This window comes from Schistocerca cancellata, chromosome 6, assembly GCF_023864275.1.
Source record: "Schistocerca cancellata isolate TAMUIC-IGC-003103 chromosome 6, iqSchCanc2.1, whole genome shotgun sequence".
In the NCBI taxonomy this organism is placed as follows: domain Eukaryota; kingdom Metazoa; phylum Arthropoda; class Insecta; order Orthoptera; family Acrididae; genus Schistocerca; species Schistocerca cancellata.
This window is the reverse complement of record NC_064631.1, coordinates 94,405,057-94,411,251: the sequence shown is the minus strand read 5'-3', so window position 1 is coordinate 94,411,251 and position 6,195 is coordinate 94,405,057. Positions and strand designations below refer to the sequence as shown.

The following is a 6,195-nucleotide window of genomic DNA, read 5'->3' as shown; positions in this document are numbered from 1 at the left end:
TTTGATTCTTGGTAGTTGGCGTTGTAATTCAAGAAAATCCATGTTCTCATTTTTGGATGGAAAATGGTTATGGATAAATAAAAAATACTTATTTACTTCTTAAATTTTGATTCGCTAAAACTAAAACTCTCCCTCTCCCCACATATTTATTAGCCGGCTGCAGGTCGATCACGCAACACTCATATTTTTGTTGCCGCCAAACGTAGTCCCTGGACTGGATCAGGTTAATAAGGATTCCGGAAACGGTGCCCCCGGGGGGTGGGGCGGGAGGCAACTTTAAAATTTCAAATGAAAACTCCCTTTTTTTCAGAATCAGATTCTGCATAAAAAACTACGTACATTTTGTCTTAAACATTTGTTTTGATTCTTGGTAGTTGGCGTTGTAATTCAAGAAAATCCATGTTCTCATTTTTGGGTGGAATTCGCTAAAACTAAAACTCTCCCTCTCCCCACATATGGTGGGGTTTGAGAGAGAGGAATTAGAGTTTTACAAATGTTGACGCAAATACTGCATTAATTTTTTTCGTATATTCGGATAAGTTCCTGTTTTTTTGTGGTCATGAGGCCACACTACTTTTAATTATCAAACAAACAGTCTGACTAGCTAACTAACTAACCAAACATGATACTTACAAACGAGTAAACCCATTTATTATTTATTCGTAACCATTTTCCACACAAAAATGAGACCACGGATTTGCTTGAATTACAGAGCCAACTACCAAGAATCAAAACAAATGTTTAAGACAAAATTTACGTAGTTTTTTTATGTAGAATCCGATTCTGCAATAAAAAATGGGGGTTCCCATTCGAAATTTTAAAGTTTCCTCCCGCCCCATCCACAGGGGGCTGGGGTAGCGGGCTAATTTTAGCGCCGGCAGATTTTCCCCTCGAAAATATCAACTTTGGATTCTACACATTTTTTTCGTGTGAAGATTACTTCTCGAATTATTCTGGTTTGTCAACTTAAAATTTACACCGTGTATATGCAGTTTTACGCGAGGACGTGTAATTGAGCTCTAAGCAGTGTGTTGGAGTAATCGGCGAATCGTTCGACATTTGATCAGGAGCCACTATTCGACGACGTCGGCAGAAATGGGTGAACCATGCCCGAATATCGCGATAAGAAGGATATGGTTGATCTAGAGAGAAAAGAGAGTGTGAAGACCGAGCAATCGTCACAAAGTTACTCACAGGCCCGAATTCATCATTATCATCGATCCGTGGCGCAGCTGGTGCTTCAGTCATTACAAGGACCCAATAACAGGCAAGTCACAAAAAGAGGGCTGAACTCAAGCGTCCCATGCGCCGATTATCATTGAAAACAGCAACAAGGCCTTTTGGAGCAGTGTCGGGCATATTCGCTCCGGAATCACATTGGTTGGAGCAGAATTGTCTCCAGTGATGAGTCCCGTTCGAAATGAGCCCTGATGACTCGTGAAGACGTGTGTGGAGACACTCCGGACAGCGGTGGGGTGCCAGTCTCACTGCCGTCCTCCATTCTGGTCGACAATCAGGAGCGATGGTCTGGCGAGACATTTTTTTCACATAAGCACCCCTTTGGTTGTAATCCGCGGCATCTTTACAGCACAACAGTACATCGACGATATTCTGCTTCCCTCTTTGTTGCCCTTCAAAGCAAGACATCCCCACCTTACATTTCATCAAGATAATACCCGACCGCACAGGGTGAGAGTTTGTAATGCTAGTCATCGAGCTTGGCAAACCCTACCTTAGCCAGGAAGGTCACTACATTCCTTCCCAATTAAGAACGGTCGGAACATTAAGGGCAGGGCCCTCCAATCAACGCGGGATTTTGATAATCCGTCACGCCAGTTGGACAGAATTTGCCACGATATCTCTCAGAAGGAATGCAACAACTACTTGCCGAGTAAGTGCTTGCCTTACGGCCAGAGATGAACCAACTATTTATTGAGTTGCTCAATTTGCGAAGCTCTTTGTCTTAAAGAGGGCAACGGCCTTGCCGCAGTGGATACATCGGTTCCCGTAAGATCACCGAGGTTCAGCGCTGTCGGGCATGGCTGGCGCTTGGATGGGTGACCATCCAGGCCGTCATGCGCTATTGCCATTTTTCAGGGTGCACTCAGCCTCGTGATGCCAATTGAGAAGCTACTCAACCGAATAGTAGCGGCTACGGTCAAAGAAAACCTGGTTTTCGTAACATGTTGTGGTTGCCAACATGTTTATGGAGAGTTTTTAGGAGAGGGCATTGGAGACAGCCACATTTAAACCCACATGCTTCTTTAGATATGTGGATGACACCTTCGTGATCTGGCCACATGGGATGGACAGGCTCTATTTCTGCCAGAATCAGTAGGATCCTCCGTAAACACAATATCAAGTGTGTTTTCTGTCCATCCAACAAGATCGGGGGACTGCTGGGGAGTGTCAAAGACGACCTGGGGTTACGAAAACCATGGATTTACAATATACCTTGTCAATGTGGCATGTCCTACATTGGCCAGACGACAAGAACTGTGGAGATCAGGTGCAAAGAACATCAGAGGCACACTAGATTAAGACAGGTGACTAAGTCAGCCATTGCTGAACACTGTCTAGAACTAGATCATGCCATGAAGTATGAGGATACCCAGATTTTGGGACAGTGTTATAAGAGAATCGATAGAAATTAAAATGGCTGACGATCTTATGAACCGCGACACAGGGTACCAGCTAAGCAGAACCTGGGATCCGGCTCTGGAATTGTTAAAGGACCAACGGGGCCAGCTGCAACACCACACAAACAGAAGAACCAGAGACATGGAGATGGAAAACGAGCCCCTGACGGACTGGCAGGCGCACCAGACCGAAGATGGAACACCCAGAAGTGGGACTGGTGGGCGCGGACCGCAGAGGGAACATCCAGAGCCGCAGCGGACGAAAAACGGAGCGGCAACGCTCCAACAGGTCGTGGTGAGCGGGCGCGGACCGCAAGGGAAACACTTGGTACCCCAGACGGTAGATGAAATCCCCAGGAGCGGGTTTGGTGGGCGCGGACCGCAGAGGGAACACCTAGAACCGCAACGGACGGAAAACAGAGCAGTAACGCCCCAGCAGGTCGCAGGGAATGGGCGCGGACCATAGAGGAAGCGCCTGCAGCTGTTGGTGGAGGGGGAAGGCCATAGGCATAAATACTGGACCAGGTCCACTCGAGGAGCAGTCTCAGGTCGCACCTGATGAAGGTTACGAGCTACGTGACCTAAATATCGTGCAAGTACGACGCTGATATCCGGCAGAACACCCGACAACCCAAGATGTCAATGTCTGACTGGTTTTCTGAACGCTCCACCACCCTATTACAAGTCGATTGGGCTGCAAAATCATCCGACTTGAACCCAATATAAACTCTGCGGGACGTGTTCTAACAGTCGGTAAAATGGCGACATTAGAGTACCCATTAATATTAGTACAATTGCTCTATCAAATCATCAGTGCGTGACTTAACCAGGATGCGACGTACCTCGACAATTTTGTGGACTCACTTCCTAACAGAATCTAGGCGGTTATCGAGTCCAGGGGCGGAATTACGCGGTATTAAAAGAGATTTGCAATGGTTTCTCTAGGGCCTCTTTTTAGTACACTGAAACGTCTCTGTGAAGTTGTTTCATAAGACGCTTGTCGAATTCGGTAAAACTTTTCACTTTACTACCTAATTTTAGCGCAATTCATGAACTCTTCCAGAAAGACTGAGCACTCAAGTAAGGCCTATTGAATATTATATGTGTGTTTTAATGAGGAGTTTCGGTTTTGTTTTGTGGGAAACGCTGAGTTGGTCATCGTTTGCTGGGAGCAGACGATGTTGCTTCTCGTTCGAAGGAGAGCACAGGATGACCAACTTAGGTTTCCAATTCCTGAACAGAGAGGTTTACCATTCTTAGTCGAAGGCTGTTTTTGTGTGTGAGGTTGGTGACGGAGGGCTACCCCTCTGGTAGCTTCCGCTGCACGGGAGCTAGGTAATCTCGAAAGAGAAAGCGGCACTCTTCGATGAACGCTTGGTAAGTACGGATCGTAGCTCTTAAGGGGGGTTTCAGGTGATAGGAAGCAGGTTGAGTTAGGACTTCGTTATGTTAAACTGTTGAAATACTTAAGAACTTCAGCTTAACTGAAGCGTGTGAAGCGAGTTATTTTTCAGAATGTGCCATCATTATATTGCTTTAAATAGGCAGTTTTTGGGTGTTGAGTTAAAAGGTGCGGAAGTTACCTTGTTCATTTTGAACCTCGATGAAGTAGAATTCCAAACTGGAAATCTGGTCAAGAAAAGCTGGTTAGGATCACTTAAACCGTACGTGAGTTTCATACTGTGTCGAAGCGAGTATGATTTTTAATGATTTTTAATCTTGTATTTTGTGGAAGTTGCTTTTGTCTTTGTGTGTCGATTTTGTGCCACGTGTTTGGTAATCAATGACCCTTCTGGTCCACCATGGCACCGCTTTATTTTAACAGTTTGTTTGTTTAATGAGCTATAATTTCTGCAAGAATGCACCACGTGCTGTAGTTCGGCCGTCTACAAGCAGCAGACGCAGTCAGTATGTTGAATAATTATCGCGCAACCACGTGCATTGGTTAAACCTCTGTCCAGAATAGTGCATGCATAGAATCGTAATGCGAATCTCACTGAGATATTTATGATAGTATCATTGTCTTCCACCCCAGTTTACTGTGTTTCTTCTTGCTGTAGTTAAATTGTGCTCTGTTACATTCTCACGTAATTCTTAAGTATTTCTAGTCAGGCACCAGTTATGTGGAATTAGGATGTGCAACCAAATTCTTAGATACAATAAATAATCTACGTGAAAGATAAATTCTGTGGTGTTGATCTTACCCACTTACTCCGATTTCCAATCCTGAATTAATGAAGATGCTTCATGCACGACACGGAGTGCTATTTATCTGGCTACTTAAAGAAATTTGCATTCTTATAATTAAAATATTAAAGTAATTAAACTAATAATTTTCCAGGTCCGTTTTTTATCAATGGTTAGGAAGGGCTTGGGCTGGTGGTGACCCTGAATTTCTATCATTATTTGTGTGAGAGAAGCAGCTAGAAATGCGAGATAACGTATATGGCGAGATGAGAAACGTCGTAAAGATAGTTATACGTTACAACACTTCATGACAGGTTGACGTTTGTGTGTGCAATTTTAAATACGAGCAATGTACATGCGATATCTCACAATTCGTAATACTTTTATCTTTCAAACGACCCTCCACGAACTGTGTAGAAAGAATTGGAAAACACCCTCACAGCAAATAACCTTCTCATGAAATAAATGATGACTAACTGAAACCCTCAGATGCCGACAGGTGTTGTTGATATACCTCGATGTGGACAGCTGAAAATGTGTGCCCCGACCGGGACTCGAACCCGGGATCTCCTGCTTACATGGCAGACGCTCTATCCATCTGAGCCACCGAGGATACAGATGAATAGCGCGACTGCAGGGACTTATCCCTTGCACGCTTCCCGTGAGACTCACATTCCCAACTGTCCACAATTCTACATATGTAATGTACCTTATAGACATTTGCCCATACACTCATTACTCGCGCACGCTTTGGAGATTCCCGTAAGAGTTGGGCAACCTGTGCGCATTCGCACAGACGAAGGTCAATGGCTGGGTAGCCTTTAACTATATACACGATGACAGTAACTTGTTCTCGAAAGAACAGTTACTGTTGATGATTCCAGGGAAAAGCTGCGCGGTCATCAACAGTAACTGTTCTTTCGAGAACAAGTTACTGTCATCGTATAAATTTGCATACTTGTAATTAAACTATGAAAGTAATTAAACTAATAATTTTCCAGCTCCGTTTTTTTATAAATGGTTAGGAAGGGCTTGGGCTGGTGGTGACCCTGAATTACTGAATTTTTATCATTATTTGTTTGAGAGAAGCAGCTAGAAATGCGAGATAACGTATATGGCTCGATGAGAAACGTCGTAAAGATAGTAATACGTTACAACACTTCATGACAGGTTGACGTTTGTGTGTGCAATTTTAAATACGAGAAGTGTAGATGCGATATCTCACAATACTTAATATTTTTATCTTTCAAACGACCCTCCACGAACTCTGTAGAAAGAATTAGAAAACACCCTCACAGCAAATACGAGGTTTGTCCGGAAAATACGTATAAAAGTTGAATAATAACTTTATTTTACAATTATTCAGGTA

At 43.8% G+C, this 6,195-nt stretch overlaps 1 non-coding gene across 1 annotated transcript; it reads right to left on the bottom strand.

Annotated features, from left to right (window-relative positions):
- Window positions 1–5,365: 5,365 nt before the first annotated feature.
- Window positions 5,366–5,439, bottom strand: Trnat-ugu (transfer RNA threonine (anticodon UGU)). Its single transcript has one exon. It is a non-coding gene; the product is annotated as a tRNA-Thr (tRNA).
- Window positions 5,440–6,195: the final 756 nt, after the last annotated feature.